The sequence below is a fragment of the Triticum urartu genome, chromosome 2, assembly GCF_003073215.2.
Source record: "Triticum urartu cultivar G1812 chromosome 2, Tu2.1, whole genome shotgun sequence".
In the NCBI taxonomy this organism is placed as follows: domain Eukaryota; kingdom Viridiplantae; phylum Streptophyta; class Magnoliopsida; order Poales; family Poaceae; genus Triticum; species Triticum urartu.
The window spans coordinates 43,927,197-43,944,790 of record NC_053023.1 but is presented as its reverse complement, the minus strand read 5'-3'; the positions used below and the strand labels follow the sequence as shown (position 1 = coordinate 43,944,790).

General features: G+C 42.6%; 1 pseudogene; it reads left to right on the top strand.

The window, feature by feature from the left end:
- The first annotated feature begins 7,779 nt into the window (after nucleotides 1-7,779).
- Nucleotides 7,780-11,841, top strand: LOC125534931 (annotated as a pseudogene).
- The last annotated feature ends 5,753 nt before the right edge of the window (nucleotides 11,842-17,594 follow it).

The window sequence follows — 17,594 nt, the reverse complement described above, 5'->3', positions numbered from 1 at the left end:
GAGCTCTTCGCAATGCTGAAAGCTGCGGAGGTAGAAATCAAGAAGGAGCATCAAGTGTTGATGGTCAACAAGACCACTAGTTTCAAGAAAAAGGGCAAAGGGAAGAAGAAGGGGAACTTCAAGAAGAACGGCAAGCAAGTTGCTGCTCAAGAGAAGAAACCCAAGTCTGGACCTAAGCCTGAAACTGAGTGCTTCTACTGCAAGCAGACTGGTCACTGGAAGCGGAACTGCCCCAAGTATTTGGCGGATAAGAAGGATGGCAAGGTGAACAAAGGTATATGTGATATACATGTTATTGATGTGTACCTTACTAATGCTCGCAGTAGCACCTGGGTATTTGATACTGGTTCTGTTGCTAATATTTGCAACTCGAAACAGGGACTACGAATTAAGCGAAGATTGGCTAAGGACGAGGTGACGATGCGCGTGGGAAACGGTTCCAAAGTCGATGTGACCGCGGTCGGCACGCTACCTCTACATCTACCTTCGGGATTAATATTAGACCTAAATAATTGTTATTTGGTGCCAGCGTTGAGCATGAACATTATATCTGGATCTTGTTTAATGCGGGACGGTTATTCATTTAAATCAGAGAATAATGGTTGTTCTATTTATATGAGTAATGGTCACGCACCCTTGAAGAGCGGTCTATTCTTATTGAATCTCGAGAGTAGTGATACACATATTCATAATGTTGAAGCCAAAATATGCAGAGTTGATAATGATGGTGCAACTTATTTGTGGCACTGCCGTTTAGGTCATATCGGTATAAAGCGCATGAAGAAACTCCATACTGATGGGCTTTTGGAACCACTTGATTATGAATCACTTGGTACTTGCGAACCGTGCCTCATGGGCAAGATGACTAAAACACCATTCTCCGGTACTATGGAGAGAGCAACAGATTTGTTGGAAATCATACATACAGATGTATGTGGTCCGATGAATATTGAGGCTCGTGGCGGATATCGTTATTTTCTCACCTTCACAGATGATTTAAGCAGATATGGGTATATCTACTTAATGAAACATAAGTCTGAAACATTTGAAAAGTTCAAAGAATTTCAGAGTGAAGTGGAAAATCATCGTAACAAGAAAATAAAGTTTCTACGACCTGATCGTGGAGGAGAATATTTGAGTTACGAGTTTGGTGTACATTTAAAAATTTGTGGAATAGTTTCGCAACTCACGCCACCCGGAACACCATAGCGTAATGGTGTGTCCGAACGTCATAATCGTACTTTACTAGATATGGTACGATCTATGATGTCTCTTACTGATTTACCGCTATCGTTTTGGGGATATGCTCTAGAGACGGCCGCATTCACGTTAAATAGGGCACCATCAAAATCCGTTGAGACGACGCCTTATGAACTATGGTTTGGCAAGAAACCAAAGTTGTCGTTTCTGAAAGTTTGGGTCTGCGATGCTTATGTGAAAAAGCTTCAACCTGATAAGCTCGAACCCAAATCGGAGAAATGTGTCTTCATAGGATATCCAAAGGAAACTATTGGATACACCTTCTATCACAGATCCGAAGGCAAGACTTTTGTTGCTAAATTCGGAAACTTTCTGGAGAAGGAGTTTCTCTCGAAAGAAGTGAGTGGGAGGAAAGTAGAACTTGACGAGGTAACAGTACCTACTCCCTTATTGGAAAGTAGTACATCGCAGAAAACTGTTTCTGCGACACCTACACCAATAAGTGAGGAAGCTAATGATGATGATCATGAAACTTTAGATCAAGATACTACTGAACCTCGTAGATCAACCAGAGTGAGATCCGCACCAGAGTGGTACGGTAATCCCGTTCTGGAAGTCATGCTACTAGATCATGATGAACCTACGAACTATGAAGAAGCGATGGTGAGCCCAGATTTCGCAAAATGGCTTGAAGCCATGAAATCTGAGATGGGATCCATGTATGAGAACAAAGTATGGACTTTGGTTGACTTGCTCGATGATCGGCAAGCAATTGAGAATAAATGGATCTTCAAGAAGAAGACTGACGCTGATGGTAATGTTACTGTCTACAAAGCTCGACTTGTCGCAAAAGGTTTTCGACAAGTTCAAGGGGTTGACTACGATGAGACCTTCTCACCCGTAGCGATGCTTAAGTCTGTCCGAATCATGTTAGCAATTGCCGCATTTTATGATTATGAAATTTGGCAGATGGATGTCAAAACTGCATTCCTGAATGGATTTCTGGAAGAAGAGTTGTATATGATGCAACCAGAAGGTTTTGTCGATCCAAAGGGAGCTAACAAAGTGTGCAAGCTCCAGCGATCCATTTATGGACTGGTGCAAGCCTCCCGGAGTTGGAATAAACGCTTTGATAAGTGTGATCAAAGCATTTGGTTTTATACAGACTTTTGGAGAAGCCTGTATTTACAAGAAAGTGAGTGGGAGCTCTGTAGCATTTCTGATATTATATGTGGATGACATATTACTGATTGGAAATGATATAGAATTTCTGGATAGCATAAAGGGATACTTGAATAAGAGTTTTTCAATGAAAGACCTCGGAGAAGCTGCTTACATATTAGGCATAAAGATCTATAGAGATAGGTCAAGACGCTTAATTGGACTTTCACAAAGCACATACCTTGACAAGATTTTGAAGAAGTTCAAAATGGATCAAGCAAAGAAAGGGTTCTCGCCTGTGTTACAAGGTGTGAGATTGAGTAAGACTCAAAGCCCGACCACTGCAGAAGATAGAGAGAAAATGAAAGATGTTCCCTATGCTTCAGCCATAGGCTCTATCATGTATGCAATGCTGTGTACCAGACCTGATGTGTGCCTTGCTATAAGTTTAGCAGGGAGGTACCAAAGTAATCCAGGAGTGGATCACTGGACAGCGGTCAAGAACATCCTGAAATACCTGAAAAGGACTAAGGATATGTTTCTCATATATGGAGGTGACAAAGAACTCATCGTAAAAGGTTACATTGATGCAAGCTTTGACACTGATCCGGACGATTCTAAATCGCAAACCGGATACGTGTTTACATTAAACGGTGGAGCTGTCAGTTGGTGCAGTTCTAAAAAAAGCGTCGTAGCGGGATCTACATGTGAAGCAGAGTACATAGCTGCTTCGGAAGCAGCAAACGAAGGAGTCTGGATGAAGGAGTTCATATCCGATCTAGGTGTCATACCTAGTGCATCGGGTCCAATGAAAATCTTTTGTGACAATACTGGTGCAATTGCCTTGGCAAAGGAATCCAGATTTCACAAAAGGACCAAGCACATCAAGAGACGCTTCAATTCCATCCGGGATCTAGTCCAGGTGGGAGACATAGAGATTTGCAAGATACATACGGATCTGAATGTTGCAGACCCGTTGACTAAGCCTCTTCCACGAGCAAAACATGATCAGCACCAAGACTCCATGGGTGTTAGAATCATTATAGTATAATCTAGATTATTGACTCTAGTGCAAGTGGGAGACTGAAGGAAATATGCCCTAGAGGCAATAATAAAGTTATTATTTATTTCCTTATATCATGATAAATGTTTATTATTCATGCTAGAATTGTATTAACCGGAAACATAATACATGTGTGAATAGATAGACAAACAGAGTGTCACTAGTATGCCTCTACTTGACTAGCTCGTTAATCAAAGATGGTTATGTTTCCTAACCATGAACAAAGAGTTGTTATTTGATTAACGAGATCACATCATTAGTTGAATGATCTGATTGACATGACCCATTCCATTAGCTTAGCACCTGATCGTTTAGTATGTTGCTATTGCTTTCTTCATGACTTATACATGTTCCTATGACTATGAGATTATGCAACTCCCGTTTGCCGGAGGAACACTTTGGGTGCTACCAAACGTCACAACGTAACTGGGTGATTATAAAGGAGCATTACAGGTGTCTCCAATGGTAGATGTTGGGTTGGCGTATTTCGAGAGTAGGATTTGTCACTCCGATTGTCGGAGAGGTATCTCCGGGACCTCTCGGTAATGCACATCACATAAGCCTTGCAAGCATTGCAACTAAGATGTTAGTTGTGAGATGATGTATTACAGAACGAGTAAAGAGACTTGCCGGTAACGAGATTGAACTAGGTATTGGATACCGACGATCGAATCTCGGGCAAGTAACATACCGATGACAAAGGGAACAACGTATGTTGTTATGCGGTCTGACCGATAAAGATCTTCGTAGAATATGTAGGAGCCAATATGGGCATCTAGGTCCCGCTATTGGTTATTGACCGGAGACGTGTCTCGGTCATGTCTACATTGTTCTCGAACCGTAGGGTCCGCACGCTTAACATTACGATGACAGTTATTATGAGTTTATGCATTTTGATGTACCGAAGGTTGTTCGGAGTCCCGGATGTGATCACGGACATGACGAGGAGTCTCGAAATGGTCGAGACATAAAGATTGATATATTGGAAGCCTTTGTTTGGATATCGGAAGTGTTCCGGGTGAAATCGGGATTTTACTGGAGTACCGGGAGGTTACCGGAACCCCCCGGGAGCTAAATGGGCCTTAGTGGGCTTTAGTGGAAAGGAGAAAGGGGCAGCCCAAGGTGGCCGCGCGCCTCCCCCCTCCCCTAGTCCTATTAGGACTAGGAGAGGTGGCCGGCCCCCTCTCTCTTTTTCCCCCCCTTGAGGAATCCTATTCCAACTAGGATTGGGGGGGGGGGGAATCCTACTCCCAGAGGGAGTAGGACTCTCCTGGCGCCCCCCAAGGCTGGCCGTACCTCTCCCCCCTTGCTCCTTTATATACAGGGGCAGGGGGCACCTCTAGACACACAAGTTGATCCTTGAGATCGTTCCTTAGCCGTGTGCGGTGCCCCCTGCCACCATATTCCACCTCGATCATATTGTAGCGGTGCTTAGGCGAAGCCCTGCGGCGGTAGAACATCAAGATCGTCACCACGCCGTCGTGCTGACGGAACTCTTCCCCGACGCTTTGCTGGATCGGAGCCCGGGGATCGTCATCGAGCTGTACGTGTGCTAAGAACTCGGAGGTGCCGGAGTAACGGTGCTTGGATCGGTCGGATCGGGAAGACGTACGACTACTTCCTCTACGTTGTGTGATCGCTTCCGCAGTCGGTCTGTGTGGGTACGTAGATAACACTCTCCCCTCTCGTTACTGTGCATCACCATGATCTTGCGTGTGCGTAGGAAAATTTTGAAATTACTACGTTCCCCATCACCAGTGCGCAGTGTCAGTTGCTGTTTTTTGCTTCTTTTTTACATCGCAGGAAATCAACATCAAACGGAGTCCAAACACCGCGAAACTTTTTGTGGATTTTTTATGGACCAAAGGACATCCAGTGGGCCGGAGAAGCACCTGGGGAGTGCCCTGAGGGGGGCACAACCCACCAGGGCGCGCCCAGGTGGGTTGTGCCCACCTCGGTGGCCTCCCGCACCCCCAATTTACGCTATAAATTCCCAAATATTCCCAAAACCCTCAGGGTTAACCTAGATCAGAAGTTCCGCCGCAGCAGGCCTCTATAGGCACCAAAAACCAACCTAAACCCCGTTCCGGCACCTTGCCAGAGGGGGGAATCATCATCGGTGGCCATCTTCATCATCCTGGCGACCACCATGATGAGGAGGGAGTAGTCCACCCTCAGGGCTGAGGGTTTGTACCAGTAGCTATGTGTTTAATCTCTCTCTCTCTCTCTCGTGTTTTTGAGATGTCACGATCTTGATGTATCGCGGGCTTTGTTAATATAGTCGGATCATATGGTGTTTCCCCCTCTCTATCTTCTTGTGATGAATTGAGTTTTCCCTTTGAGATTTCGTTTTATCGGATTGAATACTTTTATGGATTTGAGAGCACTTGATATATGTCTTGCATATGAATACTCGTGGTGACAATGGGGTATCATATTGATTCACTCTATATGTGTTTTGGCACTCAACTTGCGGATTCCTGAGGTGACATTGGGGCAATCTACGCATAGGGGTTGATTCACGTTCTTGTCTTTGTTTCTCTGGCAGAAATATTGGGGTACTCTTTGAAGTTCTTTGTGTCGGATTGAGTATTACGAATCTGAATTTGCTTTAGTGTTATTTTAGTACGAACTTTTGGATAGATCGATTAGAAAGAATAACTTTAAGGTGGTTTCGTACCCTACAAACAATTTATGCTTATATTCTCCGCTAGATAGGAACTCTGGAGTGATTCTTCATCGCACGTTAGAGGGATGGTTAGATGATCCAATTATATTAGCATTGTTGAGAGATTGCACTGGCGAAAGTACAGACCCTAGGCCTCATTTTCAAGCATTGCAATACTGTTTGTGCTCCGTTTTATCAATTGCTACCTTGCTATTTTTTTTATTTTTATTACAAAAATCAATATATACTATCCATATTACAGTCATATCACCATCTCTTCGCCAAACTGGTGCACCTATACAAATTACCATTGTATTTGGTGTGTTGGGGACACAAGAGAATATTTATTATTTGGTTGTAGGGTTGTTTGAGAGAGACTATCTTCATCCTATGCCTCCCACGGATTGATAAACCTTACGTCATCCACTTGAGGAAAAATTGCTGTTGTCCTACAAAACTCTGCGCTTGGAGGCCCAACACATGTCTACAAGAATAAAGTTACGTAGTAGACATCAATCACTAAAAACACTTGAGCCACTCTTAGGGCGATACTAGGAATCTTATTTTACCGTTTATCGTCCTACACGTGCATATGAGTTTTTTACTGAATCGTATATTCTAGGATCATAGCAGTTATAACACTGAATATAAACTCGTAATTATGAATATGAAAATATAATAATACAATATTATTTCCTCTAGGGCATACTTCCAAAAAATTCATATAAAACCTTAAAAGTAGCAAATGAGATATAAAAATCTATATCTATCTATACCCTCTATACCCTATCCTATACTAATTTGTGACTCCCTAAAAATTACCACATTAATTAGATTTTATCAGCCGTTAATCTGATGAAATCAAATTATTACAGTGTAGATCAACTCACAAGAAAAAAATGTATCTCTCTCCCACATATCAAAACTCAAGTATCTCATCTAAAAAAAAAACTCAAGTGTCTCTCTCCCACGTATCAAAACTCAAGTATCTCTCTCATGACCCAACTCCCACAATCTCTCACATATCTCTAACAAACTCTCACGTAAAAGACTCTCACCTCATCTAAAAAAAACTCAAGTACTCCCACGTATCAAAACTCCAGTATCTCTCTCCCATGACCCAACTCCCACAATCTCTCACATATCTCTAACAAATTCTCACGTAAAAAACTCTCACATATCTTTCTCCAATTGCCTAACTCTCCCAGTCTTCGATCTATACGTATACTTATCTATAAAAAAATCGCTCACACACACACACATATATATATATGTATATTATATATATTGTATATATTATATATTATATATATTATTATATATATTATTATTATTTTATTTATTATTATTATATATATTATTATTATTATTTATTATATATATTATATATATATATTATAATAAAGCGGCTACTGTTTCTGGTCATACGTCGTCGTCAATTTTGTAGAAAAGTCCCTCTGGTTTTAGGTAATCAACCCGCAATCCATATAATAAGTCAACCGGTATGGGTGAGATAAAAGAAAAAAAAACAGCCTCCCGATCTCATCTACACCTCCAAGCTCCAGCCCGTCGCCCCCTTCCCCCGCCCCCCGGCGGCGCTCCGTGAAGCGGATGCCGGCCGGGGAGAAGAGGGGTGGGGCAGGGACGGGGAGGAAGAGGGGCGGCGAGGGTGGAGGCGGAAGAGGAGATGCGGGCGCTGCGGGGCGAGATGGAGAAGGAGCGCCTCGCCGCGGCCAGCGCCGCCAGCAAGGCGGGGAGGAAGAGGGGCGGTGAGGGTGGAGGAGGAGGAGGCCTAAGGCGGTGGGAAGGCTTGCGGCCTGGTGGCTAGCTGGGCTTGAGGGGCTCGATCGAACGAGCGGGTAGCGCTAGCGTTTATCACGGTGGCTCGTACGGGACTTCGGCGAGGCGGAGAGGCAGGGGACGAACGCGGTGACGGGTGAGGGAGGCCGGGATCCTCCAGATACGGTGGCGCTCGACTTGTGGAGGCCGTCGGTGAACTACAAGGCCGGGCTGCTGTTGACTAAAGAGACAGAAAATTCAGAGGGCAAAACAGGGGAAGGAAGAAGAGAGAGATGGCAGGGCACGGTGACCTGCGGGGTCTGGTGGAGCGGCCAGGCATGCGCGAGGAGGCACGGGGTCACAGACCTGTTCATGGGGAGGTCTGCAGGGCGGCGGGGTTGAGCTCGGTAGGGTCTTGGGCGGCCATGGCATGGACGGGGTTCCTGCAGAGAAACGGAAGGAGGTGAACTGAGAGAGAGAGGGATCCGGGGGGAACGACAGGAGAAGGAGGAGGCATCGGGCGCGCTGGCGACCTGCTGGTCAGGTTAGGTGGAGCTCGGCAGCTTGGCCTGCTTGCTGGTCACCGGCGCGGCCGCTCGAGGACGAGGGAGCTGCTGCTGCTTGCGGCGGCACTTGAGGGAAACCCCTCAGGCACGGGCAGGAGGAAGGAGGCCGGCGAAGTCGAGACAGAGGCGGGGTCGGGCAGAGGAGGCGCCCATGGCGTTGGACTTGGCGGCCTGCAGGTCCGGCAGGGACGGCGACCATGACGCAGGGGAGGGGTGGAGGCGTGGATCCGGCAAGGCGGCGGAGTTCCTTCGGCGACCATGGCGCCTGGCGCGCTCCTGGCCAGGGCATAGCTGCTCCTACAGCAGATGGGCAGAAGGCAAAGAGTTGAGAGAGGGAAACGGTAGGACCGTAGGAGCATGGGCAGATCGGCGAGGGTGAGGACGTCGATTACTACCCCGAGCTCCACTGCTGCAACGGGGAGTACTACGACGACAACGGTCAGAAGGGAGGGAGGACGCGGTGAGCACCGGATCTGCCTCCTCGAGCACGGCCAGGATGGGGATGTCCCTGGAGGAAGATGAGGACACCCACCTGTATGCAGATGAGGCATTGCTTGAGTCTACTGGGCAGGAATCAAGCGAATTTTGTGCTGACGAGTTGTTACATGAGACCGTGGAAGAAAGGAGCCACCTCTGTAATGATGATGAGTTGCCAGAGTCTCCCATTGCTGGATATGGCCTTGAAGAAGGGGAGAGTGACGACGATGGTGCTGGCAGTGGCAGCGACATGGTTTACATGATCGACAAGGTGCATCAAGGTGTGTCAGCTCCTACAGCCAGGTTCGTGGAGATGTACGAAGATGACGCGATGGAGCCAGACATTAAGACACTATCTATGGTACTGGAAGCGCTGGAGGCTGACCGCGAATCAATGTGCCAGGCTCTATTGGGAATGCGCATTAAGAAGGCTCAACTTATGCTTCTTCGGGAGATAGAGCAACAACTAGCCAAAGACGCCACTCTGGTTGGCACTGGGGTTGAGTTTGTTCCAGTCGTGCACCATTTGCCCAGAAAGCAAGCTGTGGGAGTCGCAGATACAAGGGCCATGGAAGATAGGAAGACATCAGTTGTCAGGGCATTCTCCAAGGCTGTGTTGTTTAAGGTATGTTGATCTTTTATGCTGATGACACTTATGTTGTCATTGGATACATGCCTCAGTTGTTACCTTGAGAAATTGTTACTGAGATGTCGATATTGGGCTTTGCTTTAGTCTCATAGGTTCAAGCATTAGAAAATTTATGAGTCTGAAGCATTCGTGTTCCGGTAAAAATTTGATGTGGAGCATCTGGGAAGATTCGCTGATCTTGCAAGCTTCAAATATAAAAAATAATCTATCATTAACCTTGCGTAGGTTCTTCCCTAGAATTTTGGAATGATGTTGAATGTTGCTGCGTAATTTGTTTCTATTAATGTCCTACTTGCTTCGCCGGCGGCGGGTCTTCTTCTTCAGCCAGCTACCCCTAATCTTCTCCGGCGCCACCCACAGCCTCCTCAATCTCCATGTTCCGGCTTCCTTGTCGTGCTCTCCTTCGATGTGTGCTATCTGATTATCACCGTCTATGAGCTGGTATCATGTAGTATCAATGATACAAGTCTCATGTTTAACAAGTCTTCTAGTCTGTACAGTTGTAAGATCTGTAGTTCCAGCTTCGATCTTTTACTGGCAAGAACTAATTGGATATATGATTGTTGATTTATTCACAAACAATATCTTCTATTGTTTCCACTTCTTCAATCAGGATCATCTAACCCTATGTTCTTTATCTGAAAAACAAACTCTACAATTGTTCCATCCATTACCTCTGAAACTCAGGAATCAGATAAAGGTCATTGGCATATCTCTATCTTCAAGGAAGGTTCGTGACAATGCACTGGCATGTTTAAGGGGGTAGCAAAATTTTCCAGACCTGCCATATTACCTTTTTGAGACAACAAATCAGCCATACCGATCATCATGTACTTCTGTTGTAACATATCCCATCTTTTGTGCTACTATCTAAAAGAGATATGGGTTGGAGAAATTCATGGTAAGTATTGATCTATAGCCGGTACCATGTTAGTGTTTTCATATGCAAGATCATTTTTGTATTGTCACGACACATTGGTTATCGACAAACTATAAGATGTACCTAAAATTCGTAATATAACTTCCAAAACGGAAGAAATACATTGCCATTACATATGGCACAATTTCTAATGCTGCATCAAAAGGTTTGTAAATGGAGGGTGGGCTGCTGCAGCAGTTCCTTTGTTGCACGTACCATATCATTGAATAAGTAAGGTCTAGGCTTCTATACTCCTGTTGTAAGGGCTGAATACTGTGTCCATTTACATTCGATAAGCATGCCCTACATTCATCTCATCACTTTTTAAATTAGATGCATCTTTGAAATGGTTGCTCTGTTACATTTCTCTATACTCAAAACTGAACTTGGTTCCGTTAGACAAGAATTGTAGAGTGTGATATTTCTTTAGTTCGTAGCTCTCCAACTATTTGCTAATATATTTAAGCCTAAGTAAATTATGTTGCATCATATTTGTAACTGACATTAGCAAAATCATGTTGCATCATATTTTTTTTTTTTTACTTATCATGTAGCATCATATTTGCCTATAATAACTATGCTGGAAGGTGCACTAAGAAGGAATTACTTATCATTTAACTTTGAAGCTAGCCTAACTTCCATACACTCCACCATGAACCGTGTGTGCAGTGCAATGGCTAGATCGACAATTTCAAAACTCGGACTGTTGCTGTTAGCTCTACTCTGCTCAATGATCAATTCTGTGTGGTTGGTTAATTTACTAGGTAAACTGCATAGCTGAGTAGCATGCACACCTGAATGCTCAAGTTACATGTTCGGTCAGCTATTCCCTGCCAGCCTATGGCTAGGCTTCCCAGCAATTTGCTTCTACATTCCACATGCTATGTGTTGCCGAGTGGTACAGCCGCATGGATTGGGCAGTACGTATTTTGGTTTGGTTTCAAAGAGGAAATCATTGAGCATTTGTATCAACTATCTATGACCTCAAGTTCACATGAGTCGTGATTCTTTACCTTCAAACAGTTACAAATAATTAACGTTCAAACATTCCAGTGGAGGAATCTCAAGACTTAGGAATGGTGCCCTGACTATTGTGAACGGCACAAAGGAAGGGTCGCCATCACCAAGGAAGTAAGCTAACAGTTGTGGACTCCAAAGAGGAAGAAGCTCTATATTTAGTGCATCGAGTTGCTAGTTTAGATTCTGAGAGGTGTTGAATTTTGTCAATTTCTAAGATATTGACTTGGAAGAATTATTATTTTGCTTGATGTAAACTCAGATCCACCGAAGTGCATATGCCAGGATACACAACATATATTTAGATCCTCCACTATGTGACTTAGAGGAGATCCAGGAAAAGATGGAACTCAAAATCATCTGTGGTTTAGTTAGAAAATACTCATCGGCATCTATGTATAATACAATTTAAGTCTGAATCTAGAGGAGGTCACTCAGCAAAGTAGTGTATACAATGTACCCATCATGAAGCATGACCAGCTGCCACGGTAATTAGTATCAGTACTGTCGTCCAGCCATGGCTGTTACGGGCGTAGCAATGAGCTCACAATAAAAATTATGTAAACCCATCAATAACTGGAGGAAGTTAGTTTTTACCAGCTGGAGCAACGAGGGCGCCATCTGCAGCTCCGAGTTGCAGCGGGAGCCCCGGGAGCCATCGGTTTGCCGCGCGGTCAGCAGCCGCAGTAGTTGCTGGGCTGGCAAGCTTCAGCAGGAGCCGCCGGGCCGGGCCCCAAGCTGCAGCGGGAGCCGCCGAGCTGTGGAGGGTAACGCCACGCCACCACCACAAGCAGCGGGAGCCGCCGCTGATGGGGGCCTAGGTCCGGTCGTCGGCCTTCCTCGACTCCTCCAGTAGCTTCTCTCTTCAAAACAAACGTGTTGTTTCAGCACACATTCTATACACTGCTTTCTTATTTTATTTTTAATTAATTTTTTGCGGGATACTGCTTACTTATTTTGTTACTACCTAGAAAAAGTAATGTAGATCCTCTTCATCTATTTTCTTCGCATGTGATTTATTTTTACTTTTATAATTGTTTGTGAATGGTTGACAAAAACCCGCGACCTTCTTCCGCTGCCCGAGCTCCCGGAGGAGCCGGCTCAGGCTGTTCGCCAGCTCGGAGGGGAAGGCCTGTGGGGGCGGAGGTTCGCCAGCTCGGAGGGGGAGGCCTGTGGGGGTGGAGGGGTCTGGTCCGCGGCCACGGCCACGGCGAGCACGTGGACCCGACGCCGCGGGGCGGCGAGGTGGAGGGCGAGGGGCGAGAAGGTGAGCGCCTGGAATACCATCGCGGGCGGTGCCTGAGGAATGCAATCGCTTGCCGCCGTCACCTTCAGCAGTGCAGCTAGGTTGGAGAATGGGGATTCATTTAGAATCTGAGAAGGGAGAGATACGAGACAAGTTTCTCTCTCTCTCTGATTGTTGGCTACATACGCAGGTGTTAGAGGCAGGACCACATGAGCTGTGACTAGCATAGTAGCATGCGGCAAGAAGCAGCGACGACTCGAGGTAGCTGCTAGCAATAAACACCCTCTACTCAATGGACCAAACACAAAAAAAGTGCGAAATAAATAAGACATGAAATATAATATTCCAAAAATGACCGTCACCATAAAAAGAATTCCATTTTAAAAAAATATTCTCGAAAATATGAAAAAAAATACCTTCTCAAAGTACAAAAAAACATGTTTATTGACAGAATATTCCATACACAACTATTGTTTCATAGGATGAAACGAAAATGAAGAGCTGAAATAGGCCACGACAAACATTGCTAGGGTACATAAAAGTTTCATGGTCCAAAAGGAAATACTCAGTGTAACCTTATGTTTATGGTTTGATTAGATTAAAAAAATATCACATAATGGCACATGGAGCATGTTATATTTATTTGTTTGCCCGGTGCAACGCACGGGCATTTGTACTAGTAATATAGAAGTGGATAATAAAGCCCAATAATGTCCAAAACAGTAGATAATATAGTATTGAGCAATCAAAAATTATAGATACGTTGGAGACGTATCAAGCATCCCCAAGCTTAATTCCTACTCGTCCTCGAGTAGGTAAATGATAAAAACAGAATTTTTGATGCGGAGTGCTACTTGGCATAATTTTAATGTAATTCTTCTTAATTGTGGTATGAATATTCAGATCCGAAAGATTCAAGACAAAAGTTCATATTGACATAAAAATAATAATACTTCAAGCATACTAACTAAGCAATTATGTCTTCTCAAAATAACATGGCTAAAGAAAGTTATCTCTACAAAATCATATAGTCTGGCTATGCTCTATCTTCACCACACAAAATATTTAAATCATGCACAACCCCGATGACAAGCCAAGCAATTGTTTCATACTTTTGACATTTTCAAAACTTTTTCAATTTTCACGCAATACATGAGCGTGAGCCATAGATATAGCACTATGGGTGGAATAGAGTGGTGGTTGTGGAGAAGACAAAAAGGAGAAGATATTCTCACATCAACTAGGCATATCAACGGGCTATGGAGATGCCCATCAACAGATATCAATGTGAGCGAGTAGGGATTGCCATGCAACAGATGCACTAGAGCTATAAGTATATGAAAGCTCAAAAAGAAACTAACTGGGTGTGCATCCAACTTGCTTGCTCATGAAGACCTAGGGCATTTTGAGGAAGCCCATCATTGGAATATACAAGTCAAGTTCTATAATGAAAAATTCCCACTAGTATATGCAAGTGATAACATGAGTGACTCTCTACTATGAAGATCATGGTGCTACTTTGAAGCACAAGTGTGGTAAAAGGATAGTAGCATTGTCCCTTCTCTCTTTTTATCTCATTTTTTTATTTGGGCATTTTCTCTTTTTTATGGCCTCTTTTTTTTCCGTCCGGAGTCTCATCCCAACTTGTGGGGGAATCATAGTCTCCATCATCCTTTCCTCACTGGGACAATGCTCTAATAATGATGATCATCACACTTTTATTTTTCTTACAACTCGATACTTAGAACAAAATATGAGTCTATATGAATACCTCTGGCGGTGTACCGGGATATGCAATGACTCATGAGTGACATGTATGAAAGAATTATGAACGGTGGCTTTGCCACGAATACGATGTCAACTACATAATCATGCTAAGCAATATGACAATGATGGAGTGTGTCATAATAAACGGAATGGTGGAAAGTTGCATGGCAATATATCTCGGAATGGCTATGGAAATGCCATAATAGGTAGGTATGGTGGCTGTTTTGAGGAAGGTATATGGTGGGTGTATGATACCGGCGAAAGGTGCGCGGTATTAGAGAGGCTAGCAAAGGTGGAAGAGTGAGAGTGCGTATAATCCATGGACTCAACATTAGTCATAAAAAACTCATATACTTATTGCAAAAATCTACAAGTTATCAAAGCAAAGTATTACGCGCATGCTCCTGGGGGGATAGATTGGTAGGAAAAGACCGTCGCTCGTCCCCGACCGCCACTCATAAGGAAGACAATCAAAAAATAAATCATGCTCCGACTTCATCACATAACGGTTCACCATACGTGCATGCTACGGGAATCACAAACTTCAACACAAGTATTTCTCAAATTCACAACTACTCAACTAGCACAATTTCAAAACAATTATCAAGTATCAATCTTATCATAGTATTCAACACACTCATAAGAAAGTTTTATTATTAATCTTGTATACCAAGCATATTAGGATTTTAAGAAAATTACCATGCTATTTAAGACTCTCAAAATAATCTAAGTGAAGCATGAGAGATCAATAGTTTCTATAAAACAAATCCACCACCGTGCTCTAAAAGATATAAGTGAAGCACTAGAGCAAAACTATATAACTCAAAAGATATAAGCGAAGCACATAGAGTATTCTAACAAATTCTAAATAATGTATGGATCTCTCAAAAGGTGTGTACAGCAAGAATGATTGTGGTAAACTAACAAGAAAAGACTCAAATCATACAAGACGCTCCAAGCAAAACACATACCATGTGGCGAATAAAAATATAGCTCCAAGTAAAGTTACCGATAGAAGTAGACGAAAGAGGGGATGCCTTCCGGGGCATCCCCAAGCTATGGCTTCTAGGTGTCCTTAGATTATCTTGGGGGTGCCATGGACATCCCCAATCTTAGGCTCTTGCCACTCCTTGTTCCATAATCCATCAAATCTTTACCCAAAACTTGAAAACTTCACAACACAAAACTTAAAGTAGAAAATCTCGTGAGTTCCGAAAGCGAAAGAAAATAAAAGACCACTTCAAGGTACTGTGATGAAATCATTATTTATTTATATTGGTGTTATACCTACTGTATTACAACTTCTCTATGGTTTATAAACTATTTTACTAGCCATAGATTCATCAAAATAAGCAAACAACACACGAAAAACAGAATCTGTCAAAAACAGAACAATCTGTAGTAATCTGTAGCTAGCGCAAGATCTGGAACCCCAAAAATTCTAAAATAAATTGCTAGAAGTGAGGAATTTATATATTAATCATCTGCAAAAAGAATTAACTAAATAGAACTTTCCAAATAAAAATGACATCAGTTCTCGTGAGCGCTAAAGTTTCTGTTTTTTACAGCAAGTTCAACAAGACTTTCCCCAAGTCTTCCCAGCGGTTCTACTTGGCACAAACACTAATTAAACACAAAAAACACAACCAAAACAGAGGCTAGATAAATTATTTATTACTAAACAGGAGCAAAAAACAAGGAATAAAAATAAAATTGGGTTGCCTCCCAACAAGCGCTATTGTTTAACGCCCCTAGCTAGGCATAACAAGCAAGAATAGATCTAGGTATTGCCATCTTTGGTAGGCAATCCATAAGTGGCTCTCATAATAGATTCATAAGGTAATTTAATTTTATTTCTAGGAAAGTGTTCCATGCCTTTCCTTAATGTAAATTGGAATCTAATATTTCCTTCCTTCATATCAATAATTGCGCCAATCGTTCTAAGAAAAGGTCTACCAAGAATAATAGGGCATGAAGGATTGCAATCTATGTCAAGAACAATAAAATCTATGGGCATATAACTCCTATTTGCAACAATAAGAACATCATTAATTCTTTCCATAGGTTTCTTAATAGTGGAATCTGCAAGGTGCAAGTTTAAAGAGCAATCATCAAAATCACGAAAACCTAACAAATCACACAAAGTCTTTGGAATCGTGGAAACACAAGCACCCAAATCACATAAAGCATAGCATTCATGATCTTTAATTTTAATTTTAGTAGTTGGTTCCCACTCATCATAAAGTTTTCTAGGGATAGAAACTTCCAATTCAAGTTTTTCTTCATAAGATTTCATCAAAGCATCAACGATATGTTTAGTAAACGCTTTATTTTGACTATAAGCATGAGGAGAATTTAGCACGGATTGCAACAAGGAAATACAATCAATCAAAGATCAATTTTCATAGTTAAATTCCTTAAAATCCATAATAGTGGGTTTAGCAACATCTAGGGTTTTAATTTCTTCAATCCCACTTTTATCAAATTTAGCATCAAGATCAACAAATTTCAAATTCTTAGAATGCCTTCTAGGTAAAGGTGGATCATATTCAGTCCCATCATTATCAAGATTCATATTGCAAAACAAAGATTTAATAGGGGACACATCAATAACTTTTAGATCTTCATCATTATTTTCATAGGAACTAGAAGAACACGCTTTTATAAAGGCATCTTTCTTAGCACGCATCCTAGCAGTTCTTTCTTTGCACTCATCAATGGAAATTCTCATGGCTTTGAGAAACTCATTGATATCATGCTTAGGTGGAATAGATCTAAGTTTCAAAGAATCAATATCAAGAGCAATTCTATCAATGTTCCTAGCCAAATCATCAATCTTAAGCAATTTTTCTTCAATCATAGTATTAAAATTCTTTTGCAAAGTAATAAATTCTTTAATATTAGACTCAAAATCAGAGGGCATCTTATTATAATTTCCATAAGAATTTTTGTAGGAATTACCATAATTATTAGAGGAATTACTAGGATAAGGCCTAGGATTAAAATTTCCTCTATACACGTTGTTACCAAAATTGTTCCTACCAACAAAATTCACATCCATAGATTCATTATTATTTTCAAT